Source organism: Schistocerca nitens, chromosome 1, assembly GCF_023898315.1.
Source record: "Schistocerca nitens isolate TAMUIC-IGC-003100 chromosome 1, iqSchNite1.1, whole genome shotgun sequence".
NCBI classification, from domain to species: domain Eukaryota; kingdom Metazoa; phylum Arthropoda; class Insecta; order Orthoptera; family Acrididae; genus Schistocerca; species Schistocerca nitens.
The window spans coordinates 915,709,315-915,718,962 of NC_064614.1; positions in this window are offsets into that span (position 1 = coordinate 915,709,315).

Here is a 9,648-nt window from a genome sequence, read left to right on the forward strand (position 1 = left end):
CCATTTTGGACGATAAGGACCTTCCCATGGTTCAGTATTTGCTTCCCAGTAGTGAAGCAGTGTTCGAAGACGACAGGGCTGCTGTTCACACAGCTGGCACCATCCAGGACTGGCTTAATGAACACGAGAATCAATGGTCGCGTCTCCTCTAGCTACCACAGTTACCAGATGTCAGTACTATTGAATCTTTGTGTGTTACTTTGGAGAGAAGGCCGGGGTGATTGCTGTCCATCTCCACCATAGTTACGTGAAACTGTCACTATTTTTCAAGAAGAGTGGTATAATATTTCCTTAGAAATCAGAAAATCAGACAGTGCCTGTAATTATTAATTCAGAGACAACTGGAAGCCGTTTTGAACGCCAGCGGTTTTCCTCAACCGTATAAGGCGTGGTAATCTATATGTGGTTTTCTATTTTTGTTGCAGCCCCCCCCGCATAATGCCACCTAGGAATTTCAGCTTCACCTAAGTAGTGGGATAAAACGGCTATCCTTTGCTTGGCCGCCAGGACGCTACGGCTTCGCATTCCAGCACTGCAGTCTGTTGTCGTCTGCCTCTGCAGCGAATCGTAACACGGACGGTGCTCTTCCAGAAGCAAGACACCACCTGAGGCGCCCCAGGCAATGCGTGCAAGAAACGTAAAAGTCACGGGGCGCCGTGTTTTTCTACGACGGACGCAGCCGTCGATATTTATCGGCGGAATTTAATATTCAGTATTCGGTGGCTGCGTTTACGGCGGCGGCAGGCCGGCGTGCCTCGCGACGCGACGGGCGGGCATGAGGGATGACGTAGCAGCAGCAGCAGCACCGGCAGCCGAGATCACAATGGGCCGATATTTCATGACGGAACGCCCGGTATTCCCGCTCTGCTCGTGACGGCACCAGCTGCTGCCCCCGCTACCGCCCCCGCTGCCTCCTCAGCTGCCGCCTCCGCCGCCCCCACCGACGTCGTAACGCATCACGCCACCCGATCCAGCTCCCTACAGCGCACCGCGATAGCGATTTCATCAACGTGCCTTAGGTACATATTGCGCTGGCGCAGTCTCTAACGTCTTTACGGTACCTGTACGCATATGTTGCTGTTGCTGAATGGAGGCTCGGCTGTTACTGCTTTCTTTGAAAGTGTTTCAACTCACTGCATTTTACACGAATACCAATTCTGGACCTACAGGCCATTCTCAAGTGTTGTTATAGGTACCCAAACACCGCCAACAACTTACACTGTAGCTCCTACTATCCGCTATAGCAGGTATGAGTACGAACATTATTTTCTGCCGGCCGGAGTGGCTGTGCGGTTCTAGGCGCTACAGTCTGGAACCGCGCGACCGCTACGGTTGCAGGTTCGAATCCTGCCTCGGGCATGGTTGTGTGTGATGTCCTTAGGTTAGTTAGGTTTAAGTGGTTCTAAGTTCTAGAGGACTGATGACCTCCGAGGTTGCCTCATAGTGCACAGACCTATTTGAACCATTATTTTCTTCATTCATTCCCTCGTCCCAGAGGAACAACCGTTGGTTTGGGGATGGAACAGTACTCCACTCTTCAGCCAAAAATAGCAGTGGTCGTCAAACAGTTTTGCTCAAGAGTCAATACTGACATTGTGGGACGGTACGATCTCAGTGCTAATTGATAACCTACATAAATTAGTATTTTTTGAAGGATGTTTGACTAGTGATGGGTTAATGAACATGTGCATTTACAGATTATGTTGTTTTACGATGTTTGTATACGTGTGCTCGCACTGTGTAACAACGACACAAATTTATTTAACAGGACCGACAACGACACACTAATGTGTCAGCTTACACTACGTTGACATGGCTTAAAGCCACAATATCACTTGAAAATGACCTAAGGCCGAAACTGCAATAGTATAATAAGAACTTATAACAGTCACTGGCGTAAAGATGATGTCCTTCAAAAAAAATTTTGTGACAGTGAATCCTAGCTACAACAAGTGTCTACATAAATTAGTATGTTATGATGCTGAGTAGACTAGCTATAGTAAGGACGCGATAAGTCGGCCGCCGCTCCCTAAATACTTATCGATAAAAGTCGGCATCGTTCGGAACACGTCGTATCGATTGTTCTCTGTTCCAGACTGCTGCCACCCTCAGCGACCCCAAAACTATGGCACGGCAGTTGCTGAAGAAGTGGTGTTGTCTGTGTCAGCGAATGGTTCATTGATCCATATTTTGACTGCTAGCCACGTAAGTTTTGCAGAACTATTTTGGAGTCGTTGCACTGGTAAGTATTATCTTTTTTCTAATTTGTTCAGAGTTCCATGGTCAATAAATTAAAAAAAAAACATCTGAAAAAAACTCAACGTTTCAGTGGACTGTCAGGAGACCAAAACGAGAAATACTGATCTAAAGTTTGAAACAATTCTTTTTGCACAAAATCAGTATCACAATCTCATTCGTCGATATCTTTATCCTCACGGTCATTCTCAATAAATTTTGGTCGATACAGTTCTTTCAAAATTTCGTCGTCCGTAAGACAATAAACAACAGACGACTGTTCTAAAAACCTCATGTCCCTAGCAACACAAAGAAGACCGATGGTGCCCGACATTATACGCGATGTCGTATGTAAAAGCGGGAGAAATTGTACTCCGCCACATTTCTAATTCGCCAGTCTACAGAAATATTCGCGTCCTGTCAATTGACGGGCTGGTCAGACAAAGTGGTAATAACAGTAACTGCACTTATTTTAAATGCATTATACAACAAGAGATAGTGTCACAAATGTTTATTAAATGTTTTGGAAGTCGTTTTCATTCTACTTATTGCGTAGTATTACAACGGCTTTAATACACTGAAGAGCCAAAGAAACTGGTACACCTACCTAATATCGTGTAGGGCCCCCGCGAGCACGCAGAAGTACCGCAACACGACGTGGCATGGACTCAACTAATGTCTGAAGCAGTGCTGGAGGAAATTGACACCAAGAATTCTGCAGCGCTGTCCATAAATCCGTAAGAGTACGAGGGGGTGGAGATACCTTCTGAACAGCTCATTGCTAGACATCCCGGATATGCTCAACAATCCAGAATGAAATTTTCACTCTGCAGCGGAGTTTGCGCTGATATGAAACTTCCTGGAAGATTAAAACTGTGTGCCCGACCGGGACTCGAACTGGGGACCTTTGCCATTCCGGGAAAGTGCTCTACCATCTCCGCTTTCCAACCACACTTCGCTGCAGAGTGAAAATCTCATTCTGGAAACAACCCCCAGGCTGTGCCTAAGCCATGTCTCCGCAATATCCTTTCTTGCAGAAATTCTAGTTCTGCAAGGTTCGCAAGAGAGCTTCTGTAAAGTTTGGAAGGTAGGAGACGAGGTACTGCCTGAAGTAAAGCTGTGAGGACCGGGCGTGAGTCGTGCTTCGGTAGCTCAGATGGTAGAGCACTTGCCCGCGAAAGGCAAAGGTCCCGAGTTCGGTCGGGCACACAGTTTTAATCTGCCAGGAACTTTCATGCTCAATAATGTTCATGTCTGGGGCGTTTGGTAGCCAGCGAAAGTGTTTAATCTCAGAAGAGAGTTCCTGGAGCCACTCTATAGCCCTTCTGGACGTGCGGGGTGTCGCATTGTGCTGCTGGAATTGCCTAAGTCCGTCGGAATGCACAATGAACATGAATGGATGCAGATGATCATATGGGATGCTTACGTACGTGTCCCCTGTCAGAGTAGTGTCTAGACGTATCAGGGGCCCCAATCACTCCAACTGCACACGTCCCACACCATTATAGAGCGTCCAACAGCTTGGATAGTCCAGTGCTGACATGCAGGGTCAAAGGTTTCATGAGGTTGTCTCCATATCCCTACATGCCCAACTGCTCGATATAATTTGAAACGGGATTCGTCCAACATCATCGTCCATTATACGATGGTTTTGTTTTCTTTCGCCCCGTCTCCTTCCCTATTGAGATAGTTCCTTAGAGTGTGCGACTTCATGATACCTATCCCAGTTTAGTAAAATCTCGTAAGACTTTCCTGTCTCCTCATCTCGGACCACCTGTCTTAGTTATCATTCCGAATATACAGTAAACGTCGCCAACTTGGCGTAATAAATAGCCATTTTTCTTTTGTTCTCCACTATACTATTTTTCCTTCTTTTATTTGATCACTGTTGTTTTATTGCTATCATTATTAGGACAAGAGAGAAATGAATTTGGGCTCTCATGTGGTTTTTGTATACTGGTTCCTATTTATTTTTTTCACATTCAGATTTTTTCGTCTATTTATGGGAAACTAGTCAAGTGGCTGATTCGTGATTCGTTATCGTGTGCAGCCTTTAACTTTTTATCTCCCTGCTGTTTACCTCTGCTCCAAGTGTCAGGATATTTGTGTTATTGTTAAAGAAGAAAATCGTATCGCGCATACATTCTCATGTTTTACTATAATTTACTGGTTTCTAGTGAGACTTATCGGATATTAACCGCTAATTTAGTGTATAAATAATAAGGTTTCTGATTTTAATAGAAATATAGGCTCCCGTGCTTCATATTTCTCATATTTTCGCCCTCAAGTTCTTTGATGATCGCCTTTGATAAAAAGGAAGACAGGAGTTGTTCTGCACGTCATGTTGCATAGCACGTAAAACAGAAACTGTGACGAAAAACTGTCACACATCATTTTGTATACGTAGTTCTCACTGCTGATATTCCTAAGAACAAAGATGGTAAATTAGGCTTCCTCCCAGTTTTATCTCTGACTGTCATGTAGTGTCACAGTCAAAGTTCAGTAGTCCGTTGCACCTGTTAAGTGACTGCATCGCATAATTGTTGTTTTCGTAACACCTGCTGTCATGCCTACAATTCTAAAGTCCGGTAACATAGTTAAATTTGTTATTGTATGATATCTTCCCTTTCTGTATTTTTTCCGTTTTTAACTTTACTTAATTCGTATTTCTCTTTCTGTATGTCAGACGAACCGCAATGTGATTCTGAAATTGTGTGACATAGACAAATACGACTGCGACCCACGAACGTGCGTTAACAGGTCATGCTCTGTGAGATCTCTTTTGATTCTGTCGACTAAACAACTACTGGCCGTCTTATGGCTGGCTCTGAGCACTATGGGACTCAACATCTTAGGTCATAAGTCCCCTAGAACTTAGAACTACTTAAACCTAACTAACCTAAGGACATCACACACACCCATGCCCGAGGCAGGATTCGAACCTGCGACCGTAGCAGTCCCGCGGTTCCGGACTGCAGCGCCAGAACCGCTAGACCACCGCGGACGGAGGCCGTCTTATGCCTTGTATTTTAATTGTGTTATACCTGATATGTATTGCAAACACTTGAGAGTGGCTGCACAACCGAAACTAGCTGGCTGCAAACAAACTCAAAATAAAATGATGATTTTTATAATAATAGCAGCCAGTACGAGAAATTGATATCTGTCAAGTTGCTGTATCCTATTTGCATCTTATTTTTATACTTAGAGTTTTATGTGCACTATAATCATTATCTTTGTTCTTGTCATTGTCGTTATTACAACCCAACGTCATCAGCAATTCGGTTTGTTTCTACTATTCAGGAACATTCAATTTACCCTACGAATTAAGAGGGCTCGTGAAAGCACGCATCATGACAGATTTTATCATGATGACTTCTTATGAACTGTTGTAACACTTTTAACTTACAGTCAAGTATATATGTTTCACAGATCTTCTATAGCAGCCGACGCTAGAAGTATTTCATAACCAACGACATAGAGATAAAGAGAAGGGAGGAAGTCTGGTAAGATAACATACTTCAGCTGTGAATTTTTTCGTGATTTTAGCAATTGTTGCTAAGGGATAGTATCTTGGGCAGAGTCTTCTTAAACTACCTAATTTAAGGTAATAAATAAAAATATGCTTGTCTCATGTTAGAAAAATGTTTTTCGCACTCTCACCCCAACAAGTGGGTAATTTGACAAACAGGTCCGTGTAAGATGACAAATGAAGACGACAATTACATTCAGTAACAAATAGTAATGATATTAACTCTTCAGTTAAATTCATTCTGATGACTTAAAAAAGACAGGTTTTTCCCTAATGTTGAAAGGAATGAAACTGGAGCGAGAAACTAGAAAGTTTGTCAGTAGAAGAGGAACACTGAGACCTAACCTTACCCATTTGAAGAATATGGCTCCATTCTAATGTCTTTCCCCCACGTTTCTTCACGTGCCGCTTCAGAGTTGTCTCCGAACGTAGCTTCTTGCAGAATTTTCAGTCGCTTTATTTTCCAAAACTGTAGTAATCTCATCAACCGTTGCTTGTTCCTCCCTATACTGCCTCTTTTCTTTTGTAGGTTTGTTATCATGGTGCTGATATGTACAATACGATAAAAACGGCAAAAAATTAATGTAAAAAAATCTTGAAGGCTTAATAAACGCCAACTCGCGAAAGAACGTTGAGCTGTAACCTGAGGATCTTCGCCGATCTTCATCGAATTCATCTCTGCACTCATAGCTAATTATTAGTTCCAACAACTTTTCAAGCGTTCAAGAAATCCTAAAACAGAAGCTAAACCTCCGCTGATGCACCACTTACTTCACACATGCTATTGCAAGTGGCGGGAAAAACTTACAAGCAGTGAACTCCCAGGCACACTTATTCTTGTGACGAATTGCAGGACACAATTTGTCGGTTGGACCCCTGTTGACCAGCTGCTACCTAACTTTCCCCTAGTCCCACCTCAAAGTTTTTAAGGGAGGAAAATAGTAGTTGGCCTCCTATAAAGCGAACGGCAATAGCTACGAAAGAGTTCTATTGCGAATTTTGCGTATTTTAACCACTAGATATAATGAGAGAACATCGCTAAAACATGAGGCAGAACTGACAACAGGATCTTAAAAATCGAGTGGGTAGAGTACTGTCGTTGATGCTGATCTGTTATCTGATTAATGAATGAATGTAACACCTGCTAAACAGAAACAGCCGTTTCTTCATTTCGAATATTTTTCCACACCCTCAAACTACCTGCAGGATACCGATCTGAAAATCTTTGTTTTAAGCGTGCGAGAATCACTTTAGCAAAAAACTACTAATTTTCCACTTGCCCACAAGACGTGGTTTACCGGTCCAGAGAGGAGAAGCACAAAGACAGCAAGGCTCGTGGTCGTGCGACTGCCACAGAGTGGAACCGGCCGGCGAAGGCGCGACTACAAAGCGAGCGGCCAGTGGCTGGACATCGCATATTCCGTTGGAGAGCCGTAATTACAGGAGGAACCCCGAAACGCGACGGCCGATCCGCCCGCGCCGAAACATGGCACGGCCGCTCGCTCAAAGGCATCAAAGGCAGCCGCCGCCTCCTTGTCGTCACACTAGGACGGTCGCCACGGCTACCCAAAGCGATCTCGCGTGATAACACTGTGTGTGTGTGTGTGTAACGGACTTACAAGCCTTGAGGGCGAGTCTACTGTCTTAGAGATGGGTACAGTAAGAGACGCTAACTCGCGGCTATTAAGGTTCCAGTCACAGTCTGCCATACACAGTAGCGACACTCACTGCTGTGAAAATCGTTACCGGATGATGCTGCGAATAACACTAGCGGCCCTAGCAGCGAGAAAGACAATCGTAAGATTAATGTTGGTTTGTAATTATTTTTTACTTAATTAAAAAACTAAAATTAAACTCCGTATGAACATAAAGGCCCAACGGTACCGACCGGCCGCCGTGTCATCCTCAGCCCACAGGCGTCACTGGATGCGGATGTGGAGCGCCATGTGGTCAGCACACCGCTCTCCCGGCCGTATGCCACTTTATGAGACCAGAGCCGCTACTCCTCAATGAAGTAGCTCCTCAGTTTGCCTCACAAGTGCTGAGTGCACCCCGCTTGCCAACAGCGCTCGGCAGACCGGATGGTCACCCGTCCAAGTGCTAGCGTAGCCCAACAGCTCTTAACTTAACGGGAACCGGTGTTACCACGGTGATAAGGCCGTTGACTTTACTTAATTAACGGTATAGTTATGGTAGGTTTCCTTTCGAAGTGTTGGTTAACGATCAAAAGAATCGTGAAATAAGTGTAAAACACAGCCGAATCTCTCCGATTTAGTGACGTAAGCTACAACTTATTCATAAAGAAATGCTTTCGAATTTGCTTATAATTGCAGCTTACTCCGCTGAAAGTAAAAGAATATAAACAAATGTTTAGTGCACATTTCTGTTGTCCGTTGTTATTATGACAGACACATTCTGTAACTCTTAACGATTTTGTATGGGGTCAAATGATCCATACAGTCTTACACTTAACTCATCTTTATAAGACACGAATACTTTTGTAAATGTAATTCCTTTTGCTTCAAATGCGAAAGATTCTTGCCGATCTGGTTCAGATGCAGCAACAATTGCGGAACTGGCTTCCTCTATGTTTGGGAACAGTTGTATAGTATTCGGCGTTTTACTATCACGTCTGTGGGGTTCTCTCTTGAAGTTACAATCATGGTGGCTTGATTGGTACGTTAAATAATGTTCCAGTCCATACAAGTTACCTATGTTCCACATTCACTGGTTTGACTGGAAGTGTAGTGAACACATTAATGAGTAGCTAAAGGCCAGGTCTTTCGCTGTCTAGTAGCCATTTTTGTTCTTAAAAGAAAACGACATTTCTCATGAAACACCCGTAAGTTACAAGAGAATTGCAAATGAAGTGTAATGTAATGTACCGTTTCATACCTCCCATGGTTCTTAGGAAACCAGAGAAACACAAAAATGTTTAAATGTGTGTGAAATCTTACGGGACGTAACTGCTAAGGTCATCAGTCCCTGAGCTTACACACTACTTAACCTAAATTATCCTAAGGACAAACACACACCCATGCCCGAGGGAGGACTCGAACCTCAGCCGCGACCAGCCACACAGTCCATGACTGCAGCGCCCTAGACCGCACGGGTAATCCCGCGCGGCAGAGAAACGCAAATGTAGCGCCATTTTGTAGTCAGTGCAGATTGTTATGTTACCACCTACGCTCCCTATTGTAAAAACTATGTTACAGATTAATATAAATGATACTGGTCACGGTCGTCCGATATCGTATTCCGAAATGTAGCTTTCTGTCCGCTTAGAGCGCAGCTGTCGCAGTACGCAGTATATCACTGAAATGAGCAGGAGTGTTATGAGTGTGTGTGTGTGTATGTGTGTGTGTGTGTGTGTGTGTTAGACTGTGCTTCCAGTAATATCTGCGAATAACGGAGATACGCTTCTGTCAGTATTCATTACAACAATAGAACACTTCACTGATTGTTACCGTTTTCTGCAGTTCGCCATATGGTTATCAATTACTTAAGCCAAAGATACGCCATCAGTGGAAGATTAAAGTAAGTCCAGTGGACGACTATGTCATTAGCGATGGAGTACGTGAGCCCAGTGGCGGTAATATAGTGAAGCAAGCAGGATGTTATTTTTTAAAACGAATCATCCCGGCATCCACCATAATCTAGGGCTTGGCTCGTGAGCTGCCCACGGACACTGTGGGATGAGTATGGCCGTGCAGGCATGATGCAGTGGCCAGCTTGCGTCTCTTACTAGCAAATAGGACGCTGGCGTTTGAATGTTCTAGTCACGGTAGATTGTTAGGAGTAATCTTCCATTGTCGTAATTATTATAGTAGGATAATGCAAGTATAACATGCACATAGTAATTATGGTAGTGTAGCCTCACT